At 41.7% G+C, this 11,486-nt stretch overlaps 1 long non-coding RNA gene across 1 annotated transcript in view; it reads right to left on the bottom strand.

The window, feature by feature from the left end:
* Window positions 1-4,131: 4,131 nt before the first annotated feature.
* LOC117701558 (uncharacterized) overlaps window positions 4,132-11,486 on the bottom strand; it is a 10,582-nt gene continuing 3,227 nt past the window's right edge. Inside the window, exons 1-2 of the long non-coding RNA XR_013070231.1 lie at window positions 8,426-11,486; window positions 4,132-7,217 (exon numbers count right to left, since the gene is read on the bottom strand). The exon at window positions 8,426-11,486 is cut by the window's right edge and continues 3,227 nt beyond it. This is a non-coding gene — a long non-coding RNA (uncharacterized LOC117701558). The remainder of the gene's footprint in view (window positions 7,218-8,425) is intronic.

Genomic DNA, 11,486 nt, shown 5'->3' with positions numbered 1-11,486 from the left:
AGCTCTCTCTCTCTCTCTCTCTCTCTCTCTCTCTCTCTCTCTATCTCTATCTCTCTATCTCTCTCGGAAAAGACCTCGTGATCCTTTTGGCACACCTGGGTACTATCCATTGTGTTCTTCTGAAGAGGCATTCGAACGCCACTGTCTTGGCAAAAACGGAACCTCAGTTTCCAAAATTTGCTCTGCTCTCTAAGGTCTGGTGTATATATGCGTAATTTAGAGGGGAAGCTTGAAGCTTGTGTTAATTAGAAACAGGAAAAAGAGAGCTTGGTGTGGTGGTGCACATCTTTAATCCCAGCACCTGGGAGGCAGAGAGAGGCAAGTGGACCTCTGAGTCTGAGACCACTCTGGTCTACACAGAGTTCTAGGCCAGCCAGGAGACACTGTCTCAAAACATTAACAAAAATAAAAACATCAAAACAAAAAAGGGTGAATTGTTCCCTGTCTTCTCTGGGCTTGCCTCTTGCCTCAGAAAGGCATCCCCTGCTTTCCTCTGGACAGAAATGTCTTTCCCTTGGGTTGATACCACATCATGACTACTGCATAACGCTGGCCATTCTCAAGAGAGAACAAATGGTCCCTTCCCCCTTCCCTGTCTGAGAGAGCAGGGTTCCCACCCACTGTAGCTGGTGGCACTTGCCTTCAAGGCCTTTGTGAAGGGCTTTTCCACATCCACCATGAGAGAAGACACGGACTCACCAGCTTCACAGCACCAAAGCTGTGGCTGCAGCAGGTGTGAGTGCTGTTCTTGAGCTCATGAGGAGGAGGAAAGGGCGGAAATGGAAGTCCCTCGGCTGTGGACTGACTCCCTTCTCCAATCGGCTTTTACTTCCCGTGTTCCCAGTTGCCTTTTGTCCAGCAAATTTCACTCAGTGGGGTTTTGGCAGTGCCATTATTTTTCAGAGCCCTCTATCAGAAACAACTGCCTTTATTGGAAAGGGCAGATGAATGCATTTACACAACAGCATGTTTAAGCCGTGAGAACAAACCATGGTGGCACTGGCGACACGGGTGAACCTTGTTTTTGTTAAGTGGCTGAATATGAAAGAAAACCATTTCTGGCCTTCAATCGAGGAGAAAACACAAATTGTATGGTTTTACTTGAGGCTCAAAACTCTATTATTAGTGTCAGGTGTGAGGACAGCTGCAACTTGGGGGATGTGAGCCAGCGCTGTCAGACTTTCTGGGTGGAGGGGACTCTCATCTGCAAGGTGTTTGTAGTGAGAATTCTTACGGATCACTGGCTACCTTCACGTTTCTGAACATATTTTATGCATCCATTTAAGAGCAGTTTGAAAAATGAAACCCTTTGGTTGCAAATGGCAAAACCTGAGCGGACAATGGCCCACGTTCTGAGGGGAGTTTAGGAGAATGCCAAGGGGAGCGGTGCTAGCCTCATGAACAGCGAGTGTACCTAGGGCACCACGCAGGTGTCTCCTCCAGGATAACAGATACTGACAAGGGATACTGACTGTTGTCTTACATTCTATGCATGGTGCATTTGGGCTGCAGACCTATTTTATGTCTGTTCATGAACTGGCTCATACATGTGTACAGCATCCCCTGCAGAAGAAAAGGTCTCCCCCTACTCCACCTTTATGGTTCTCATGGGTTTTTTTTATGTTGTTTTAACTCAAACCCAATTAATTCACTAGTGAGGTACCTTAGAATTCGGGGGATGTTGACTTTGGTACTCTTGGATGTGGGACAGAGAATTCTGTGTTCCAGGAGCCCTCTAGGTTATTCTAAAGTTGAACTCTTAACACAGACTATCTTAACTCTTTGATGATATCTGTTCTTTCTTTTTAAAGTATTTTGGCTTTGGGGAAGATAGCTCAAAGTGCCTGGCTGCATAAACATGAAGGTCTGAGTTTAATCCCATAAAAAACCTGCAGCATAAGCTCACAATCCCAGCACTGGGGAGGCAGAGACAGGAAGGTCCCTGGGATTGGCTGGCCACCTAGTGTAGTTCAATCAGCAAGTTCCATATTTAGTGAGACCTTGTCTCAAAAAAATAAGGTGAAGGGTGAAGACACCATACAGACAGACAGACAGATTTTGTTATAGAACTGCCACTGTATTCAATACTGTCAATCCATGGCTTGGAGCCTGGGCTAGGGTTAAATGAAGATTTAATAAAAGGGCAGGAATATGAACATTACATTAAGATCTGTATAATGTTTCTGGAAGCACATTTGCCTCACCAGCAGTCTACGTAACTCACAGCAGTCTTCAATGATTCCAGAGCCCAGAAAGCTAACTGGCAAGCATGGCCGATCTCAGTTCCAGACAGAAAACAGCCTCAGATTTCCAAGGTGAAACTGAATAAAAACGTTAACTGATTTTTCTTTCTGATTCACCCTGCTCTTCTAATTTCTATAACAAGTGTTTATAAGAGCTAATCAAGCTTTCAACAATAAACTCAACGTTTATGATGTGTGTCTCAGAGAAGACTGTGTGTTTGGGTACAAACTAAGATGCACCATAAACTCTCTACAGCAGCGAGTCACACCCTCTGTGCAAGTGTGAGTGCATTCAGAATTTTAAATGAGAAAAATGGAGTCTCTCTAGCCTTCAGCTTCGTATTTTTATAACCATGTTTGGTAAATGCGCCAATACTGACTTTTTTTTTTAAAGATTTATGTATTTATTCTATGTATGTGAGTACACTGTTGCTGTCTTCACACACACAAGAGGGCATTAGATCCTTTTACAGATGGCTGTGAGCCACTATGTGGTTGTTAGGAGTTGAACTCAGGACCTCTGGAAGAGCAGTCAGTGCTCTTAACCACTGAGCCATCTCTCCAGCGTCCCCAATACTGATTTCTGAATTGTAGAACTGTAGGCAATCATTTGTCTTCATAGTTATTGCTTTCTGTTTATTTCTTAAAGCAACAGGCATATATTAAATATTAATATTTATATAGTAAACTATTTTTATTATGATCCTTTTATTAATGGATCATAATTTATTCATAATTGACAGTTATATGTATTGACCTAAGTATAGAAAACTTACGGTATGTTTTGATGCATGTTAATAATTTAACACAATATTTAACATTTTTACAATTTTCTTGTGGTGAGAATATTCAAAATAGCTTTAATTATTTTGAGATGTACGTTACTACTGACGATGAAATTCCCTCATGTGCAGAACACCAGAATTTAGGCCCCTCAGCTACAGATAAACGCTGACCAATCTTTTCTACAGTGATCTAAAGTATATGAGAGTTGGTTTGAATTCATGTGTAGTTCACATAGTCTTAAGTAAGTTGTAGTAAATCTGGCAGTGAGTAAAGGCGGTCTTATTTAGCCCACCTAGATTTCTGCTTAGGACTATTTGAAATTACAGAGTGCTCCTTAAACTGTGCAGTCTTTGCTAACACTTATCTTGCCTTTTCTTTCTTGAGACGGCATCACTGTACGTAGTGCAGACTGACCCTGAACTCACTCGTCTGCTTCAGTAGTAGGATGGCAGATCTGCTATATGCCTCGCTCCCAAATGAGCATTAATACATGGAGATATACATGGCATAGACAAACCTCTCACTCATAACTGACCTAAGTATACAGACAATTATTATTCAAGTTGTTCTTTAAGTCTTCAGCTGTCTGGAGAGAAGAATTCCAATGTGGGGTGTCTCAGTTTTGTGTGTCATTGTCAGTAAGATGCGGGTGTGAGCATCTCCTACAGAACAAGCAGAGCTCACTGACAAGCACAGGCCTCGGTTGTTCCACCCATGAAAGAGTCACATGAGCACCTAAAGAAGTATGTGGCTTAAGAACGCATGGAGGCTGTTTCCTATTGGAAAACTTTTAGGTAACACCTCCTGTTTTACAGATGCCTTTTCTAGCTACGTATCAATTCAGAGCAGATGAAAAACTTCCAAGAACAAACCAATTGTGAAGTTGAACACAATCACTCCAAATGGCTCAACTATGAAAGGAGAGCAACTGTAGTGACCCAACCCAGCTCCGGGTCAGGATCTGAAGGGCAGTGAGTCTTGGGTCTGTGTGTGCTTAAAAAAAAACAATTAAGAAAGTTATGAAGACCAATTGTAGGTAATGGGGTTGTGGGAGAGAAGGAATCTTGCCATATCCAGAAATTAATAAAACACTTGGAAAATATAGATTTAATAATAAACATTATGGTCAGGCTGTTTATTAAGGAGGCAACCACATATTACAAGTTCAGCTATAGAAATGTTTGCAAATCAAACTTCATGTGATCTAAAAGGACCATGCATCATACTGTCAAAACTGGACACCTGTACAGTGAATTACGTCGATTTGAACATACATAGTCTAGATCATCCTAGAGTTATACAAACATCTGGGGCCACATATGTATTTAATTTTCTTTGCTTTCAAAAAAATTTTTTTATATCTATATATAAAAGTGATGTTCTGAGATAATTTAAAAAAGTATCTGACAATTATGAATGGTCCCCAGTTTTACAAAATGTGATTTCCAGGGTATGAAAACTGAGAAAAGTCAACTTTTCAGAGAGTTTGTACAAACAAGTTTTGTAGAAAAATGATTCAGCAAATGCTTGAGTTAAGAATATTTATATTTTTCCAATTCTTTACACTTTTATTAACACACTTACAAAAAATAACATCCAAACACTGAGAAAATTAAATAACTTTGGACGCAGAGGTCGTAGTTTCTGCTGACACACAAGTGACAATTCTGGGCTGTTGGCACAAAATAATCAACATTTACAACCCTACTACTATATATCAAACATAAGTTAAAATCATAGGCACTAGTTCATCAAATCCACATTTCTTCTGTAAGACTAACCACAGTCAATCCTTAGATTTTCCCAAACAGAAAAACTGGCAATACACAAAGGCTTTCTAGTAAAAAGGCAATTTTTCTCTTTAGGAAACCAAAAGCCAATAATCTGTGGTAGTACAGCAGCAGCCGAAATAATATCACCAAACTCAGATCCAAAATACATTTTTAAACAAGTGATGAAATAGTTTAATTAAAAAAAAATAGATTTTTTTCTGATGCAGCCATTTAAAAACAATGTTAAATAACCTGAATATCCTTTTGAAACTGATTATCTAACTTAAAAAATGTAATAGATGGTTCATTAAAGTTCTTTTAAATTATTAGATTGCAGCATTTATTATTTTTTCAACTGTTACACTGAACAGAGACCTGCTTGCTGTGTGCATATGTGACTCTACAGAGACAGCGGCTACTTCTTTGTCACTTATGAGACACACTGCGCCAAAGCACATGTTCCATCTTCCTAGGAAAAACAATAGTTTTTAGTTCATCATTATGGGTAGCTGTGACACCCTCCTCTCCCTCTCATCCCTTCAAATGCAAGGACACAATGTCTTCCATTCTACACTCTAGCTCCGGCACTGGCGCTGCCTGTGCTAGCGAGCTCTGTGTCTCCCTGCTGGTCCAGCGTCAGGTCAGCCAGACTGGGTCTCTGTTATCATCAACTCAATGTTTTCCTGAGCGGGAAACTTTCCTTCCCTTTCTTTCTGCAGTTCTACTTGCACCTTACAGAACATCCTCTACTTACAGGAAACGAGTTCAAATCCCCCAGCCTTTATGTGACCCAACTGCCAATATTTAAAACTGTCCAGATTAAGTATTTAAAAAACAGACCTCATTATAAAAAAATGAGAAGTCAGATCGAGTTATAGTTTGGTAATAATCCGATAAAAACAAAGCAGCTGATCTCAAGGGGCATATACACACACACATACGCCATCAGAGAGCAACAAGGGGTATATACACACATACGCCATCAGAGAGCAACAAGGGGCATATACACACACACATACGCCATCAGAGAGCAACAAGGGGTATATACACACATACGCCATCAGAGAGCAACAAGGGGCATATACACACATACGCCATCAGAGAGCAACAAGGGGCATATACACACACACATACGCCATCAGAGAGCAACAAGGGGTATATACACACATACGCCATCAGAGAGCAAGTATTTAGCAAGGTAGAGTTGGATGATTTGTTACCAAACAATGAAAACGCTGATGTAAGGCAGAATCTAAGTTAAAAGGGACAGTATTTTAAAAAGATACTTCATACAGTTATTCAGTTTAAAGTGGATCGACTACCACATAACAGACCGTTCTGCCGCTTACGAGCAACAATACAACTGTCATCACCAGAGATTCTTATAGTTAAGTGCATAGATTTCCCCTCCTCTTATGATATGGTTTTATTCCAGGTTGTAAGTTCTGAGGTGTTATTTTGTCAAGAACAAAGACACATATAACTGTTCTTTCACATCATAGAAACCTGGGGATGGAAACGAGATCTTTAGTTGCGTGACAGAAAACAGCGTGTGAGTGAGTTGGCTTCAATGGCAAAGGCCGTCCTTCCTGAGCCAGGAACTACAAAGTTAGAGATTGTACAACTGACAGTGAGCCCTTCTGGCAATCAGAAACAGGTACACACAAGTCTGAGGTGTTGATGCAAGGCTGTGGGCGTGCACTGGGACACCATCTGGACATGGCTACATGGAACTATGTTTAAATTGTAAGGTACTTTTCCCAGTGAGCTTGCAAAAGTAATTTATAAATCTTTCCTAAACACAGGTAGTAGGACAGTTTAAGTCTTTAGCTCAGGTCTTTCCTTTTTCTCTCCCAATCTTTATAATTTACTGTATCCTGAAGGGCTAATCAGACAATTTAATTAGTCAGAATACTAGTTCTTGTTAACACAGTATTTATTGATACTATTTGTACAGCAGAGTAGGTTGAAGGCGAGGTTTTGGATAGCCTAGGCTCACCATCTTTCCATGTACACAGGTACTCTCTTTACAAATGGGCATTTCTCTTTGGCATCCAGTAGGTATTTGCCCAGATATTGGCCTCTGTCAAATAATAAAATGAACCGTGTTTCTAGTGAACAAAGCTAAGTGAGCCCATGGAGAGGGACTGCATGATTACCAAACACATCCGATGTCACGTGGCTTTAAAGTGCTGCTTCCTCGTCTCCGTCAGTTGTGCTATTAAGACAGAGAGGCTGGGAGTTTGCAAACCCAAGAGTCTCATCTGAAGAGTCTGCATATAAAAGTTGGTTTCAGCTTGGTGAAGGGGTGTCCATGAAGCTGTGGACATGTGTCCTCATCTCTGCTGGTCAGTAACAGCCATCTTTCCAACTGTCATCTTTCATGCTACCATAGGTTTTAGGAGCTGGCAAAGATCTGAAATCAAAGAATTTTATGACTTTTTATGTCTGTACAGAAAGCTATCATATGATTTGTTACATGTCTTCATTATTTTTTCAGGTGGCACAGTGTCCCACAGTTGTCTCATGAGGGTTGTTTCAGGGAGTTACTAAGCTCTAAACAACTACTGAACAACCTTTTCTCACTTGGCAACTTTAAAACTTTGGAATGTTACTACATACAAGATGAGTCCTCTAACCCATTTTTGTTGATGTGCCTGTGGAATTAAAAAAAGAGGAAAGAAAGTTCCTAACACACAAACAGCCAACACTGTTCTGTGAGGCGAGAGAATGACCGTGACAGTGTAGGCCCAGTGTCCCCGCTGCAGACTGGCAGGCAGTGTGGGGGCACTGGACAAGGAAAGTGTTTGATGTCAGACAAACTTGTAACTGATGTCTTACTAGTTGTACGTCTTCGGGGAAATGACTTTATTTCACTAAACCTCAACATATTCCTCTAAAGAGTAGAGTACTTATTGCTGTGACAGCCAGACACGGTAAGAAGTGCACCGCACACTAAGCCACCGTGTTCTCCTACCGAGTCTGGAAATGGAAAACATTTGCATGAACATGAAGTATGTATAGGTACACACAGTTTAAATACAAGATTGGAACTTTTCTTTTAAGAAAAGAAAGTTTAGTTATAGCTGACACCTAACCTTACTGACGATGCTGACCCCCTTCCTGAAGGGTGGAGATCATGTAGGTATGGGTCACAACCTCCTCGGGATCAGAATAATTTCAAGATTAAACGACAAAATGGGGCTCAGAATCTCTGGAGTAGAAGGTGGATCTCTACACTTATTAAAAACTCAGAGTTCTGAGTTGCACCAGTTTAAACCGCATCTATTCAGGGAGCACAGCAAGTGCTTTCTTAATCCCCTGTGCTTATATTATCTTTATTGTTGTTCTCAAATGAACAACTATCACAACCAACTCAAGTGTCTTTAACCCCTTTGTCCTAGAAGTTGCCTGAGGTGCTTCATTATGTTAGGCATTTGAGCAAATTTAATCTGAACCAAACTTGTACAATGCCCAAATGAAGACTTTTCTGAACAAGGAGGTAATGCTGTTTTAAGGAGGTGGGCCCGCCCTGTCTCCACACTGACAATGAAACGCAGACACGCCTGACTGCAGGCTGCTGCTTTTCATACTCACCGTGCTGAATACAACATTCACACTCACCTTCGAACAGGCTGGACAAGCTTGCTGCGAGGCACTGGGATGCCCCCCGCAGAAGGGGCGCTAGGCCGGGGCAGGCCACTCCTCATTGCAGTTGTCCCTGCAGGTCTGGTTAGAGTGGCGCTGTTGATATTGCTGGAAGGGTTTGCTGGGGCTGTGTTCTGCACCACGGGAGGCCCAGGTGAGGAGGTGGTTTGTGGGAACTGGGTAGTTTCTTGGCTACCAGAACCAGAGCCATGGTTACTAAATGCTTTCACTGGTTGCCGAAGAGCCAATGGAGATGGTGCTGCAGGGGAGCGGAACTTGCCTGGAGAAGGTACTGTATGCAGAACAGCAAAGGAAAACCAGTGTTTTCTGAGGGAACCAAGTAACAGGGAAACCACTGTTTTGTTACCCATGATGACTGAACACTAGAATATTATGAGCCTCAAATAAAAAACCTTTCTGGGCTAACAGAAAAAAGCTTACCTCAGAGGGTAACTGTCTTTGAAAAAAGGACACTAACCAGGGTACCCTGGATCCCACAAGAGGAAGGGTTTGGGGCACAGCACCATAGGAACCAGCAAGATGGCTCAGTGGTAAAAGGTGCTTGCCACATATACTTAAAAACCCAAGTTCAATCCAAGGAACCAACACAAAGGTAGGACTTGACAAAGTTGTCCTCTGAGCTCCTCATATGCTGTGACACACAACCTCTCCCCGCCATACCATTGCGTCCATGTGTGTACGTACACGTAACACAATTATACGTAGCTTTAGTCACCACAGGATTATGTCTCACTATAGGAACTAAGTAGGGTCACACGAAAACATTCTAAAAGTAAAAGTAAGGTTTGCATATCTATGTGATAAATAATCCAATGGCTATAGCCTCAAAGCTACCTATCATGGTGTAACTAAAAATCAGGAATTAATGGTTACCACAGTTATAAAAGTCAGCTCCAGAGGCACCAAGATAATTCAGTGCATAACAGTGCTTGCAACACACATATGACAACCTCAATTGGATCCTTGAAATCCATGGCAAAAGGAGACAATTTCTGAACGTTGTTCTGACGCACATGTGTGTGCAATCCAGAAGGTATCAAAAGGTCTATCAAGTCATAGAATGATGGGTCTAAGAAATATGTGTTTATATTAAAACAAATGCCAGCTAGATAAAATGAACTGTACAATCTGCACTGCTTTCTAGGTGAAGACGAGACTCAAATACATTTTATTATTGTAATAGGTACCTCTGAGGTTAAGTTTGGATCTCTTGGGGTGTATGCTCACCCTTTTCTGCTGCTTGTTTGAATATGTCTCTTCCTCAGAAGGCCATGGATAGCAATGAACCTTGGGTATAAGGCAGGGTAGGGGGTGTGTGTGGACCATTATTCTCCAACAACTCCCTTAGTTTCAGGAGGGTACAAGTCAAGAGAAAGCTCGAGCCACACACGTGGGCCATTCTATACTATTCTGTTTTCCCCACCTGTGAAACCCATATGTACAACAGAGTACACAGGGTCTACTGGAGTAATGGAGGAAGGAGCTGGTTAGCTCTGATCATCAACCGCACTGGACTGCTGTGCTTATGGTTAGTGAAGCAGACTGCTACTGTGTTTGTCAGAGTGTTTCCACAGAGGATCAAATATGGCAGGGAGACGGCTCTGAATGTAGGTGGCACTAACAGTCGGTCATGGGAGTTGGGGATGTAAGCGGCTCTACTTGCTTTGCTACACCCTCTCTCCTAGGACTGGAAGCTCTAAGATGAAGAACCAGAGAAGCCAGCCTGAAACCAAGCCTGAGTAGGACTAAGAGGAGATCAACCTGCTATTAGACACCTCCAAGACTAGACAGTTCATGAAATGTTTAAAAAGGTACTTAACCATTGAGTACAGTGACTTCTGCAAGAAGGATGCTTGAAACGCGGGGGTCTAAGAGTCTGATATAAAATGAACCAGTTTTGAAGCCCTGGGGCTTTTTGTTGTTCTTCTGGACACATTTTTAAAAAGTTATTTATTTTATGTATATGAATACAATGTAGCTGTCTTCAGACTCACCAGAAGAAGGCATCGGATCCCATTACAGATGGTTGTGATCCACCATGTGGTTGCTGGGAATTGAACTCAGGACCTCTGCAAGAGCAGCCAGTGCTCTTAACCACTGAGTCATCTCTCCAGCCCTTCTGAACACATTCTTTTAACTGTATATTAGAGAGTATATCTCACCCAAACTTATCTGGGTGAGCACAGAAGACAAAGTTGGAAATCTGAGAGATTTAGAGGAGTGTTTTAGAGAGGAGAGTTTGGGGTCTGTCTGAATCTTCAGGTAAACACTGGGCTGAGTCTATCCATGGTGAATGAAATTCCGTGTGTGAGGAGAAACGAGTGCAGCACTGTAAATTGAACAGTGGACAGAGCTCACACAAAGTGCTGTTCCTTTGCGTTTCATTCAGCCAGCTCTGGGAGAGTGCCTGCCAAATCAAGGAGATGTCAAGCGGCCTAGAGATGCTCTAGATGGATCAAGCTTTAACTAGGAAGTGGAGGTGGAATGACTCCTATATGGGACAAGACACCTGGTCCTAGAAAAAAAGATGCCACAAACCTCCTCTAACAAAGTCTACAAAACAAACTTCTGAAACCTGTGTCCAGAGCTGCATCCATGTGGGTAAATACACTGTGTTTGTAAGTGAGGTCACACTAGAACACATTCATTTATATATATAACCTATGGCTGTTTTCAAGTTACAGTATCTGGTTGAGAAGTCAGAGTACTAAGACCATGTGGTCACAAACCCAAAGTCATTACTGTCTGGTCTTTGAGAAAATAATCAATCTCTACTACAAAGGCTTAAACTGATTTGTAAGAAATACAATTACTTAATATAATAAACACTATTTAAAAGAAGATGAACAGTATCAGTCACAGAACAATGTAAACTTCCACACTGTCGGCCATCCACTGCATAATCATGAAACACACAGGAAACAGTAAGGAAGGCCAGGAAGCACTTAAGCCAAGAGCAACTGTGCTGCCTGAACCCGCAGGAGAGGACATTACACGCACTCTTACACGCAGCTTT

Source organism: Arvicanthis niloticus, unplaced genomic scaffold, assembly GCF_011762505.2.
Source record: "Arvicanthis niloticus isolate mArvNil1 unplaced genomic scaffold, mArvNil1.pat.X pat_scaffold_1345_arrow_ctg1, whole genome shotgun sequence".
Taxonomy (NCBI): domain Eukaryota; kingdom Metazoa; phylum Chordata; class Mammalia; order Rodentia; family Muridae; genus Arvicanthis; species Arvicanthis niloticus.
Note: the sequence above shows the minus strand (reverse complement) of the source record. Positions and strands in the feature narration are given on the sequence as shown.